Source organism: Furipterus horrens, unplaced genomic scaffold, assembly GCF_987537825.1.
Source record: "Furipterus horrens unplaced genomic scaffold, mFurHor1.1.pri manual_scaffold_6, whole genome shotgun sequence".
Taxonomy (NCBI): Eukaryota; Metazoa; Chordata; class Mammalia; order Chiroptera; family Furipteridae; genus Furipterus; species Furipterus horrens.
The window spans coordinates 163,872,171-163,885,884 of NW_028327176.1; the positions used below are offsets into that span (position 1 = coordinate 163,872,171).

At 38.8% G+C, this 13,714-nt stretch overlaps 2 non-coding genes across 2 annotated transcripts; both read left to right on the forward strand.

Annotated features, from left to right (window-relative positions):
- The first annotated feature begins 9,181 nt into the window (after window positions 1-9,181).
- On the forward strand, window positions 9,182-9,253 carry TRNAK-CUU (transfer RNA lysine (anticodon CUU)). The gene has a single exon. It is a non-coding gene; the product is annotated as a tRNA-Lys (tRNA).
- A 1,832-nt stretch (window positions 9,254-11,085) lies between these two features.
- LOC150007728 (small nucleolar RNA SNORA41) lies at window positions 11,086-11,218 on the forward strand. Its single transcript, XR_016512141.1, has one exon. It is a non-coding gene; the product is annotated as a small nucleolar RNA SNORA41 (small nucleolar RNA).
- Window positions 11,219-13,714: the final 2,496 nt, after the last annotated feature.

Consider the following 13,714-nt stretch of genomic DNA (forward strand, 5'->3'; position numbering starts at 1 on the left):
GCCACCCTCAGATTTCAATAAAAGGACGGTGCTTGCTCTGCTCAGTGCTGACTTGCCTGAGTGTGCAGCAGCCCTCCAACCGTTCCATTCTGTCTGCTGGAATTGCCTCCACGTCCTCGACCACAAAGTACTACAACACTGTAACTGATAGTCAAAGCATAGTTAGTGATAGTTAATATTTTAAAAACCATTTTTTAGCCTTGGCCAGTATAGCTCAGTCAGTTGGAGTATCATTCTGTACACCAAAAGGTTGTGGGTTCAATTCCCAGCAGGGCACATACCCTAGATTGTAGCTTCCATACCCTATCAGGGTGCATAAAAGAAGGCAATTAATTGATGTTTCTCTCTCACATCAATGCTTCTCTTCCTCTCTCCCTTAAATCAATAAACATTAAAAATATTTTTAAAGGTATGAGCAACAATATTAATAATTTAGAGAACAATTAAGGAATGCACATCTTTTTTCAAGCTCAAATAAGATATTTTTTATAGAAGAGATACATAGGAAAAGATATGGTGGGAAGGGGCATGGAACTTCCATGCTCTCTATAGGCATAACACTTTCCCAGCATCTCCATGTGCTCAGCAAATTGGAAGCTGCATGGGCTGTGTACATTTGGGATTTTTGTAGAGGCTTCGTTGTGCAGGCATGATCATCACTAGCTTAATTTCCAGTCCCTCTTCCCTTCCTGCATGATGGTGAATGAGGCTGAAAGTTTCAAGCTTCTAATCATGTTTTGGTCTTCCCGGTGAGCAGCCCCCATTTAGGAGCTCACCCAGTTACGTCATTAGATTAAAAGATGCTGCTACAACCCAGGGAAGTCCAAGTGATTTAGAAACTCTGTGTCAGGAACAGTCATCAGTCACTAAATATTAGAACACAAGATGCCCCTGGTGCTCTTATCACTTAGAAAATTACAAGTATTTTAGAAACTTTGTTCCAAAGATATATATATATATATATATATATATATATATATATATATATATATATAATCTCACATAGTTTTTGCCTTAGATCTGTATAATTAAAGAGGCATTTTAAAGAAGTCTAAGACAAAACAAAGGCATATATTCCCCAAAAGATGAATTTGACTTTTGACCACAGAACTCAAGAACCTCAGCCCGGATTATATCTGCATTGGCCTATTTATTCTTACCAGGTGGCAACAAAAGAGGAAAGAAGAACCGCTGTGTGACTGGTCATTACTGTCATTCATTTACTTCTTTTTCTGTCAGAGATTCAGAGTGCTTTGGATTTGAGGCAGTAAAAAGCAAAGGTGAAGGTATGATGATATTAAAATGAGCCATGACGATCATTTCACCTCAATAAGACATTCGAGGCATGATCTGATCATAGCCCCACCCAGTGGCTAGCTCTAAAGAGAAAAGTAGACCAAATGAGCAAATTGGGTTGGTAAGATCAATTTTGGATTCTAGCTCAGTAGATAGATGCAACCGAGTAACATGAAATTTGGGAAAAAGCATACTTATATAACATGCGATCATAAGTAGAATTTGTAGCAGTTGGGATTCTTTAGGTGCAAGAAACAAAGATCAACCCAATCTAGGAAGCAGAGGAATATATTGGAGGAGTGAAAAACATGAGACATCCTTACATAATCTCAGAGTCAGTCTTGGAAAAGAAGCAAAAATACCTATGGGGAAAATGGAAACAAATGCACAGTCATAACCAGATGGGATGGATCAGCTCCCACTGCTTTTTCCACCTTTCTCCACATTTTGCATGAGCTTCAAATTCCAAGGACAGGAAAACATCTGATTGGCATGGCTCGGGTCACATGCCTATCCCTTGGCCAGAGACAATGGAGACATTTTGATTGATAGTTGCATGGTTGTATCCAATATCAAAGGAGTAGTTTTCCCAATCTAAGTTCAAGGCTCTGTTTCAGAAGAAGAGGAAATAGATTTTTGGCAGACATGAACAACAGATGTCCACTGCATGACTGAATAACACAGTCATGGGAAATGTACCAATGTAGAACAACGTTGTGATTGCCAGTTGAACCTTGGTGCAAGACCATGATTTTTTATATATAATAGAGAAGGGATATCTTAAAATTTATCATTCTAGGGGTTGATACTAGAGTAGGAAATGAAGGTGGGCTTCTGTCGAGGAGAGGAAAGGTCTTTCTTCAGTCTTGGAGATAGAGGCATTATGCTGATACCAAGACATTATTTTGGAATTACTCTTGCCTATGGTAGCTATTGTGAACTTTGCTCTGTGAGATGCAAGAGCAACAATAATGAAGAAAGATAAGCTATGATCTGAAGCTTCCAATATCTATGACAGTGGTTGTGAAATCCTCCCATGTCAAGGAAGGTATCTTCTAAGTGAGTGGTGGATAACAGGTATATGGCAAAAACAAAAGAAAATGAAACAACACACACACACACACACCCTGCCCTCTCCAACCACAAAACAAAAATATCTAGTCATTTGGATGCAGGAAAGGTTTTATTGCCTAAGACCAGGATGCAGTTCCTCAGTGGTGACTAATAGAGGGTCTGTGACCAGCGGAGTAACACTAAAGGAGTCAGCTTCAACAGCATAGGAGAGAAGCAAGCCGAGAGAACTGGAGTGACAGAAACCGCTTAATCCAGAGCAAGCATATGTACCTTACACATTTAGTGAAAATCCAGGTACCCATTCTTGCATAAGAAGCTAACATTAAAGAAGACAAAGAGGAAAACAGAAACACCTACATATGTAATACATAAACATGTACAGTTATGTATATGTGTATATGTGTATATATTATATATCTACATGTGCTTACATATATAAAACATGGTATATATTTCACTTAGGAAATAATTGTTACTAATACTTTCAACAGTTTTTCATTCCCCTTTTAATTTAAGGTATTTTTGATGTATAGAAGCTTGTCATTTTTATAACATCACATATTGCCCTTTTATTTTTTTATTTTATTTTTATTTCTCTATTGTTTTTCAGTTAAAGTAGTCCCATGTTTCCCCCTATTGTTCTCCTCTGTCCCACTCTCCCACCCTCACTTCCATGTTCAGTCCTCACTTTGATGTCTGTGACCATGGGTCCTTTACACTTGTTCTTGACAAGACCCTTCCCCTTCTTTCCCCCTTTATCCCCCTCAATTCTCTCCTCAGGTCACTGTCACTTTGCTCCTTATTTCCATGTCTCTGGTTCTGTTCTGCTCAGTTGTTTGCTTTGTTCTTTAGTTTCCACTTATAGGTGAGATCATATGGTATTTGTCTTTCACTACCTGGTTTATTTCACTTAGCATAATACTCTCCAGTTCCATTCATGCTGTCGCAAAAGGTAGGACTTCCTTCTTTCTTTCTCCTGCATAGCATAGCACTATGTAAATGTACCATAATTTTTTTATCCTCTCATCTACTAATGGGCACTTAGGCTGTTTCCAGCACTTGGCTACTGTAAAAAGTACTGCTATGAACATTGGGCTGCATAGGTTCCTTTGAATTGGTGTTTCAGGATGCTTAGGATATAATCCAAGTAGTGGGATCACTGGGCCAAAAGGCAGTTCTATTTTTAGTTTTTTTGAGGAAATTCCATACTGTTTTCCATAGTGGCTGCACCAGTCTGCATTCTCACCAACAGTGCACTAGGGTTCCCTTTTCTTTTCATCCTCACCAGCACTTGTTGTTTGTTGATTTGTTAAAGATGGCCTTTCTGACAGTGTGAGGCAGTATGTCATTGTGGTTTTAATTTGCATCTCTCTGATTGCTGGTGATGTTGAATATTTTTTAATATGCCTATGGGCTCTCTGTATGTCCTCCTTGGAGAAGTGTCTGTTCAGGTCCTTTGCTCATTTTTAATTGGATTGTCTGTCTTCTTGGTACTGAGTCATATAAATTCTTTATATATTTTGACGATCAAACCCTTATCCGAGGTATCATTGGCAAATATGTTTTACCATACTGCTGTTTCCCTTTTCATTTTGCTGATATTTTCTACTGCCCTTTTCTTCTGCAATTTCTTCAATTTCTTTTATGCTCAGAGATTGCTTCCCTCAGAAGACCAGTATTATGGTATCTCTAATTTGCTTTAAAGGACTCTGGCATAGACAGTGTGCTATTACATATATGCTATTTGGCTTAAGCAATGTGTTATGTGCAGTAATTTGCCCTACAAGAATTGCTGATCCAAGAGGTCATCAGCTAGCATCAATCAGAAAGGCCATGGTCCAAGTATGAGTGCTTCAGCTAATTTATCTCTGATCACCACCAGAAATTTTGCTAATCAAAATATGAATTATAGAAATGGGTCTTTGTTGATGAAATGAGTACTTATTGATAAAATTAATGGCATTTGAGGAATGTGCATTGAATAAAAAATTCAGAGACACTTCCAACACATGCTGGAACAGTATACAGGAATTTAAAGAGATAATATCTTGTTTGCTTAAGAATGACACCTAAGACTTGATCCCTAATAAGATATTTTTCCTATTTTCTAATAAAAACTTGACAAATGGCTTCATGTGTGGAAGAATTTGGTCTACAAATTTCTTTCTTTGTAACCTGATAAGAGAAGTTGTGGGGAACTAGTTAATCCTAACCCACTTCTAACTAGTGGAAACTACTGTTGGTTAGCCAAAGTAACATAAAAGTCGCATAAGATCAATTGGCTTAGACCAGTTCATAAGAACCAGTTAAATATCCAACAGTGTTTTTTTCTAACTTATTTCATGGTTTTATCTTTTATATCTGACTCTTGATCCATCTGGAGTTTTTAATCTCAAATGGCTACAGGAAGGAAGCCATTTACATCAATGCATGAGACAAGCTGGCACAAAGCAGGAGGTAGAAAGAATTGTGCCAAATTGCAGAACACCAGGGGGCCACCACTCCTCTTTATATGCCAAACTCTGCCATCTGGGAATGTAGGTCCAGTGTTGCTATATCTTCTGATTCATTGGTACTTTTTCCCAAGCTTTATTTTTTTAACATTTATATTTTTGTAATAGAACCCCTGGGCTCTCCAATTGAAACAGAATCCACAGGCTGTTTTGTTAGGGGCCTGACTGCCAGCCGCCAGAATTATAACCCTCAGTACCAGAGTTTAGTGAAAAGAAAAAGAATTGTTTATTTAATAGTTATATAGATTTAGATTATTTGCGGATTTCTGCCGTTAAGTCTTACTTCTTTAAAACACCCACAAACACATAATTCTACCTCCTCTTACCAAACCAGGCTAGTTTTAGAAAAGTTAGAGAAACCGTTTCCCTGCTTCCTAGACACAGTTCAGCTTTACCGGTAGCTGCCAATCATTTGATTCTGATTGGGGAGGCCTTTCTGTGTTGTGGATCCCGCCAACTTTTAACCCAGAACCACGTGGATTCCCAACCTTTTCTTTCCAAAACCACAAAGGCATTCCCCCTTCTCCAAGCCACAAGGTGTTCTCAAAGCTGCATGGTGTTTCTTCCTTTTCAAAGCCGCGTGGTGTCCCCTTCTCAAAACCACATGCTGTACCTTCCTTTTCAAAGCCGCATGGTGTACCCTGTTAAAAATGTCTGCTGCTTATCTTTAAATCCCTGACTGCATCCTCTGATGTAGTGGGTGTGGTAACCAGTTCTGACCATTCACAGAACCTCATGCAGGCTCTGTGTGTGTGCTCTTTCCATACCATCTCCCGGTCCAAGACCCCTCCCATCTTCCCGGGCCTTGGATGCATCAAAGCCATTTGTATAACAAAGACACTAGCCACTAGCTCCAGGCATGCAAAGGTATCCTTAAAGCTGCTTCCTTTTCCCCATCCCCCAGCCTGCAGGCTCTGGGGACCCCCAGGACCTCCTGTTCTGTAACATTTTGATTAAAAATTTTTTTCCTGGGACTTCCGGCCAAGATGGAGGCTTAGACGGACACGCTAGGTCTCCCTCTACAACTATAGAGGAACACAACTACTTCAAAACAAAGGATAACTAGAAATTCCAGAAAATAAAGCTACACGGAAGCCCAACATATGAAGTTATAAACCAGCGGTGCCATTTGGGCAGGTAAGAGTTAAAGAAGGCAAAGCTGTTTGCGGAGCGGCGGGGCGGGGCGGCGAAAAATCCCGGAGGCAATCAAGCCCCTGGCGTGCGCGACTCCAATCAAGCCCCTGGCGTGCCCGACTCCGGCGCTGGGGAGCAGCCGCAGCATCGCCTTGAACAGTGAGGCCCAGGGGGGCGGGAGGACGGATCCCGGTCTCCTAGCTGAATAACTGTGTGAATACATCTTGGACCCCCGCCCCCACAGAAAGCACCACAGGGCTGCGAAATAGGTCGCGGACAGGCAGGCGCCGGCCGGTCGCTGATTTGTGACGCGTACGCAGGCACTGCCCCCTGCCCCCGACAGCCGGCCCAGGAAAACAAAACGCATCTGTCAAAATGTGGCAGACAAATATAGAGATCCCGGTGACACAACTCACCAGACAGCAGATAGAGAACCTGACAGATGAACAGATAAGAAACCTGTCAGAGGCTCAGTTCTGGGCCATTGTTATCAGGTGGCTTACAGAATTCACAAAAGAGCAGGAAAAAGATATGAAAGAAGCGAAAAACCTTCATAACGAAAGGAACAAAACCACATACGAGACAGATGGTGAGGAATCCGGAGTTCATTTCAACAAACTGGAATATGGAGAAGGAACAAGCAGTCAACCAATGCAGCGAGAGGAAATAGGAAGCAACAATGAGAGGATCAGAAACCTCTGGGACAGCTATAAAAGGCCCAACATAAGAATCATTGGTTTGCCAGAGAATGAGGAAGATGAACTAGAACTTGAAAAATTGAGTGAAAATATAATAAAGGAGAACTTCCCAGACTTGGGGAAGGGAATAGACTTGCAGGTCCAGGAAGCAAGGAGAGTTCCCAAGAGACTGGACCCAGGGAGAACCACTCCAAGACACATTATAATCAAAATGTCAAAAATTAAAGATAAAGAGAGAATCTTAAAAGCAGCAAGAGAGAAGAAAAGAATTATGTACAAAGGGGTCCCAATTAGACTATCAGCTGACTTCTCAAGGGAAACCCTACAGGCAAGAAGGAACTGGCAAGAAATATTCAAAGTAATGAAAATCCAAAACCTACAACCACGAATACTCTATCCAGCGAAATTGTCATTCAGAATAGAAGGACAGAGAAAGTGTTTCCAGGACAAAATAAAACTGAAAGAGTTCTTAGATCCAAACCACTGTTATATGAGAAGTTAAAGGGACTGGTTTAAAAAACAGAAGCTAGGGAGATGAAACAAAGGCAAACGAAACAGGCAACGAGAGTGGAAAAGGAACTGTGGGTAAGGGAAACATAGTGGGGGGAGGTCAACAGGGAGGGGGAGTGGGGAGAGGGAGGGAGATGATATAGGAATTGGGGATCATGGTAGGAGGGAATGGAATAGACGGAGAGAGGTTGGGAGGAACTGTAAGCACAACTAATGGACATAATCTAAAATGGGGGGACAACTGGAGGGAGGGGGCCACCGGGTGGAGGGGAGCAGAGGGAAGGGAAAGTGGCACAAATGTAATATTTTAATCAATAAAACACATTAAATCTGAAAAAAAAAAAAAAAAGAAGATGTGATACACACACATACGCACACACACGCACACACACACACAATAGAATACTACTCAGCCATAAAAAAGAATGTAATCTTGCCATTCATAACAACATGGATGGACCGTGAGGATGTTATGCTAAGTGAAATAAGTCAGAGAAAGACAAATATCATATTTCACTTATATGTGGATTCTAGAAAACTAAATAAATAAATGAAACAAAAAAAGAAATTTTTTTTCCTGATTTTTAAAACATCAGTGTGTTTTGTGGCCCTATGATGATACAAGTATAGCCTGGGCCATTGTCAGTTTTTATTTGCTGTGGCCATTCCAAGAAACTAAATGTCTCAAGCCAATGTGCTCAAATATGCTTAGTAGATTCTTCTGTAAGAGCAGAGGCATGTAATGCTCCAGAACAAGTATTTATAGATATATGGAGATATTTAAACTTTATAAAAGGTGGATAATGAGTAACACTTGTTTGCCAAATTAATCTGGGGGCCAATCCTCGAGGGTTGGTCCCACTACTGGGAGGCGCTGCACCCAGTGCCTGACAATTTGCAAATTCCCGAATAATTTGCTTAACTTGAGAATGAGGAATGCAAAATTCTCTGCGAAGTGCTTGAGAATTTTAGTGGTAAAACTGATGAGAGGCAACTGCCTTTTGAAAGGTAGTTAATACACTGACTAAAGCGTCAGCACGTTCATTGCCTTCTGTCATAGGGCCTGGAAGGCCTGCGTGAGAGTGAATGTGGGTGACATTGGTCTGAGTGATGCAGCTAGCGTAAATAGAGCCAACAGTAACATGAAGATGATATATATTAAGAGAATGATTATAATCCAGCTGTGGCACCCCAGGAATAGCAAGAAACAAGTAAGGGTGAGAGGTGCACACAGTAATCCATGCCTTATTTAAGGCTTTAATATCAAAGTAACTTTTTCCTATCTTAGGATCCTGATTATAAAAGTTCTGTAATTCTTTCTATAAATGGCAATCCCATTTTCCATATATTCATATGCCATGGGCTACTATGGTTTTGAGATGTAATGTGAATAATGGGTGCCCCAGTACCTAGCCCTGTCCATGCTAGCTTGGACACTTTTATAATCTTAAAAGTGTCAAGGTCATAAAGGACAAAAAAGTGGCTGAAGAGGAGAATATTATTAAAGGAGAATAAAGACACATGAAACTAAATGCAGTGCATGAGCAGGACTTCTCTTTGGGGTCAAGGCCTTACAGGATACTGACAGCCACAATTCTCTCTAAACATCCTCTCCTAAGTCCCAGCCTTCCCCTCAGGATAGAGGTGTGTCAAACAGGGGAAATCAGTGCTCAATCACTTCGTCTTCAATTCCTGATTTGGTGATTTTTGTCATCACTCAACACTTTGGAATAATTGATTATTTTGGGATAGTTGATAATTTGGGGGGATTCACTCAAAACAGGGACAAGAAGAGTCCTATTTTAACATTACATTGCATGAGAAAACTAAGGCTTTAAAAGTTTAAGTATCTTGTCCTTAGTCATGGAGAATAAAAAGGAGAATTGAGATTCAAAAACTAGTGTCTTAAATTTATGCTTATAAATTTCATCTTGGTAGAATAGCCTGTTGTTCAGGGCCGGTTAGCTCAGTCGATAGAGCATGAGACTCTTAATCTCAGGGTCGTGGGTTTGAGCCCCACGTTGAGCGCCAGATATGGCGGAGGTGTCTTACACACCCTAGGCTCAGTTGGAAGTTGCTCTGTCCAGCAGAGGCTTTGTGACCACAGCGGAACAAACTTTTACCCAGGACATTTCATTATGTCTGGGGGAAGGAAGGTGACTGTTCTCTCTAGTGGAGAACAGCAATTAGACCTTCTTCCCTTATACCTTTTATTGAGGAGGCTACACATGAGAGATACAAGGTCAAGATTCATGAATCATCAATAGTGTGGAAGCGTTAAGGTTACAGCTAACAATAACAGATTACATGTACAAGTACAGGGGACACAGTGACCAGTCTGCGTCAGGGTCTATTAAACATCTTGATGCCACACTGGCATTAGGTGCAAGGTTTCATACATTCCTATTTAGAGACTGTTTATGTTATACTACAGATAAAGAAAGCAGAGCAAGTTCTAAAGCATAAAAGCATAATAAGCATTTTTCAAATCTAATTCCCACGGAAACCCTCTGAGTGGCTTTCGGGTACGTCTCACACACAGCCTTATGTTGAGACTTCAAGACAAGCACAACCACCGGAATGCCGGTAGCAGTCATGCTCAGGCCGGGACTACAATTCCCTAAATCACAAGGAGCGGTTCCCCACACACAAGGATGGCCAGTTTGCAATTGTTGCTTTATAGTATAAGAAATGGGTGTAATATATTCTTTTCTACAGGCAACCAGCTTTTACTCAAAATTGTTGAAAACATAGCCTTTCTTGCAAAGAGCTAATTTTCTCTTCATCAAACATTGTATTCATGTTTACTAGGAGCCATTTATTATTTCCTTCATATTCAGGTAAATTTAAGAATAAGTTGTCCATCTCCAACAACATCCTTTCAGATTTTCATTTAAAATTTAAATTTGAATATAATTTAAATATTAATAAAGTAGGTACTTATTTTATAATATTTTAATTAAAATAGTACTTAATTTTTCTACATTTATTTTGTATCTAAATATTTCACTTAAGTTTCTTCTTGTTCTAAGAATTTTACAATTTATTCTTTTGGGATTTCTACAATAAATGCATAGTTAAATAACTGGTCATCATTATCTGGACTATCAAACTTTTTATACAACATAAAAAGTTTTTATTTATTGAAAGCTTGGAAGGGCTCTACAGTAAAACTATTGTGCCTCAAAACTCTTTTTTGAAGTAATTCTATGATTATTGGATATATGTTTTGTGATTCTTGTCATTTTTATTTTCCTAAAACATTTATTTCATTTTATTGATACCAACTATGTGACTGCTTTATGAGCATTGGACAACAAAGATATACACGGTCCATTTTCTCAAGGAACTTACATTTTTAGAAGCCAAGACAGATAATAAACCAAGAAATAAATTTTTTTTTAAATATCAAGAAAAGAAAAATGTTCTGGTAAAATTAAGACTGTGATATGGTAGGGAGTGACAAAGCTAAGAGCTGTTGAGAAGTCACAATTAGTCAGGAAAAAAAAAAAACACTACTCTATAAAGAAAAGACATTTATGTTGAGACCCATTGACTAAAAGAACCATCAAAGATCCAGGTAAAGAGATTTGTCTTAGTCCATTCGAGCTTCTATAACAATAAACCAAGACTGGGTAGCTTAAAAACAACAAAAATATGAGGGATGTCCAAGAAAAGTCCAGCCATTGTTAATATAACAAGAACAGTCTGGGTGACATCCATGTAACCTGGCAGCCAAGAAGAGTGGACTGGTATATGCATAAACAATGACGACTTCACGTTACTAGTCAGAGGGGCCGGTAAACACCATTGAGTGAGAATGTGTACTGTGTGGTCATTACATTGAAAATGACTGAGTGTTCCACAGCTACTGGTCTGCAGCTGTTCTTGTGGTGGCAGTTGTGGCATTCCTCTATGGGAAAGGAATTATTACACGATTGAACACCTCTTTCTTTGCAAAATAGAAAGTGGGCATATGTGTGACAAACACCGGAAAAAAAAAAGAAAATGACTGAGTAGGTAGAGCAACAAATCTTCATCACATTTTATGTTAAGCTTGAACACTCCTCTGCAGAAACTATTCGGATGATTCAGAAGGCTAAAGCTATGGTCAACTGGTGATAGGAAGCTTCATCACAACAACGCACCTGCTTATGCATCATGCTTGGTGCAGAGTTTTTTTGGGAAATATCAAATCACCCAGGTTACTCAGCCCTGCTATAGCCCAGACTTGGCGTCCTGCAACTTTGGATTTTCGCAAAACTAAAATCACCTTTGAAAAAGAAAAGATTTCAAACCATCGGAAAGATTCAGGAAAATATAGTGGGGCAGCTGATGGCAAATGGAAGAACTGAGGTCCCAAGGTGCCTACTTTGAAGGGGACTGAGGCATCATTATCCTAAGTACAATGTTTCTTGTATCTTGTATCTTCTTCAACAAATGCCTCTATTTTTCATAACATGTGGCTGGATACTTCCTGGACAGGCTTCAGCCTATATTGCTCACAATTCTGGAGGCTGTAAGTCTGAGATCAGGGTGCCAGCATAATGGGTGAGAGCCCTTTTCCAGGTTGCAGATTTTTCTGCTGTCATAACCTAATCTCATCCCCCAAAGCCCACCTACTAATACCATCACCTTTGGGAATTCAGGACTTCAACATGAATTTGTGGGGGTGGGGAACACAAACATTTAGACCATAGCAAGACTCCTTATAGAAGGCACAGTTAGTCCAATGTGTAGGAAAATGTCTTTGTGTTTGAAGAAATATGGCATGTTCCAGGTTACTCGTGTCACAGGAAATTTCCAATTTATTAATAAAGTATTTCCTAGTAATGTTAACTTCTTCCATATCTATGGCTGTTTTTCTTTCTCATTCTTAATAATGCTTATTTATATTTTATATCTTTTCATAATAAAATTTGCTCAAGATTTACCTGTTATACTGTGCATTTATTTTTAAATCAGGCACACCTTTTGGATTATCAATTCTACTTGGATTTTTTCTATTGGGTTGGCCAAAAGTTTGTTTGGTTTTTAAGTAAAAATAAAGGCATATTTTTTGTTTTCACCAATAACTTTATTGAACAATGCATTCACCATTTTGTTCCACTGCCTTCTGCTATCTTTCAGGCAACTTCATATTTCCATCTTCCCAAAACTTTTTATCTTTCTGGGCATGTTCCACATGCCTTTTGCAGTCTTCCAGGGAATTGAATTTTTTTTCATTAAGAGAATTTTGTGAAGACCAAAATAAATGGAAATCCAAAGGTGCAATGTCTGGTGAATACATGAATGAATCAGAACTTCCCAGCCAAGCTGTAACATTTTTTATCTGGTCATCAAAGGAACATGCAGTCTTGTGTTACCCTGATGGAAAATTATGCATTCTCTGTTGACTAATTCCAGACACTTTTTGTCTAGTGCTGCTTTCAGTTGGTCTAATTGGGAGCAGTACAATGTTGGAATTAATCATTTCATTTTCTGGACAGAGCTTATAATAGAGGACTCCCTTCCAATTCCACCATATACACAAAATCACCTTCTTCGAATGAAGACCAGCCTTTGGTGCCGTTGATGGTAGCTCTTTTCACTTGTCCACGATCTCTTTGGTTCCACATTATTATAAAGTATCCACTTTTCATCACCCATCATGATTTGTTTTAAAAATGGAATGTTTTTGTTATGTTTAAGTAGAGAATCATAGGCAGAAATATGGTCAAGAAGGGTTTTTTTCCCCCACTTAACTTATGTGGAACTCAAACATCAAAGCAATTAACATAAACAAGTTGCTGCAAATGATTTTAAATGCTTGATTTGGATATTTGACTATGTCATCTATCTCCTGCATGGTATAACATTGATTGTTCTCAGCTAATGTTTTAATTTGATCGCTATCAACTTCAACTGGTCTACCCAATAAGGGAGCATCACCAACTGAGAAATCGCCTGCATGAAACTTCAGAAACCACTTTGACACATTCAGTCAGTCACAGCACCTTCTCTATACACTACACCAATTTATTTTTGCATTTTCATTGTGTTTTTACCTTTCTTGTAATAATAAAGCATAATATGCTGAAAATGTTGCTTATTTTCTTCTTCCTTCAGTATTAAAATAGCTAAAAATTCACCAGTTTTGATGTTTTTTAAAAATACACACTATATGACAGCTGTCACAATACAAACAAAATTGTTTTGAATGCAGTTAAAGACAGCTAAGTGCTACCAGAGAAGAAAACAAATGGACTTTTTGACCAACCCAATATTTAGTATTTTATTCCTATATTCTTGTGTCCTTTAAATTTCTTGTTTGGTCCTTTATTTTTAGTAACAAATTATGACTATAAAATTTTCTCTGATATACATTTTGCTCACATTAAAAATGTTAATAGATTGTGTTCTTGTTATTTTTATTTTAAGATTATCCCAAGTTATAATATTGATTTTACTGTTGGCATAAGATTTAGATCCTTTTGAAATTTGAAATGA